This window comes from Pteropus vampyrus, unplaced genomic scaffold, assembly GCF_000151845.1.
Source record: "Pteropus vampyrus isolate Shadow unplaced genomic scaffold, Pvam_2.0 Scaffold26, whole genome shotgun sequence".
Classification (NCBI taxonomy): domain Eukaryota; kingdom Metazoa; phylum Chordata; class Mammalia; order Chiroptera; family Pteropodidae; genus Pteropus; species Pteropus vampyrus.
The window spans coordinates 1,804,337-1,804,986 of NW_011888807.1; positions in this window are offsets into that span (position 1 = coordinate 1,804,337).

A 650-nucleotide genomic window follows, 5' to 3' on the forward strand; every position below is an offset into this window, starting at 1 on the left:
ACTTTGGTTGTTTCCTTGTCTTGGCCACCATGAATAAGGCTGCGATGAACACCCGGGTGCATATACGTTTACGGGTACATGTATTTAAATTTATTGGGTAAATACCCAGAAGAAGGATTGCGCAGTCATATGGTAATTCTATTTTTAATTTTTTGAGGATCTTCCATACAGTTTTTCATAGTGGCTGTGCCAATTTACATTCTCACCAGCAGTGTATAAGGGTTCTTTTTTCCCCACAAAGTCTCCAACACTTGACTCATCCTTTTGATGATTAGCTATTCTAAACAGGTGTGAGATGGTATCTCATTGTTGTTTTGTTTTGCATTTTCTCTAATAGCTAGTGACGTTAAACATCTTTTCATATGCTTATTGGTCATTTGTGTCTCTTGGAAGAAGTATCTGTTCAGGTTTTTTGCCCATTTTTAAATTCGATTGTTTGGCTTTTTATGTTGAGTTGTATGAGTTCTTTGTATGTTTTGGATGTTAATCCCTTGTTGGAAGTGTTTTTTGCAAATATCTTCTCACTTTAGAATGATTACCTCTTTGTCTTGATGATTTCTTTTACTGCGCAGAAGCTTTTTAGTTTGCTGTAGTGTCATTTATTTATTTTTGCTTTTGTTTCCCTTGCATTTGAGGTCAAATTCATGAAA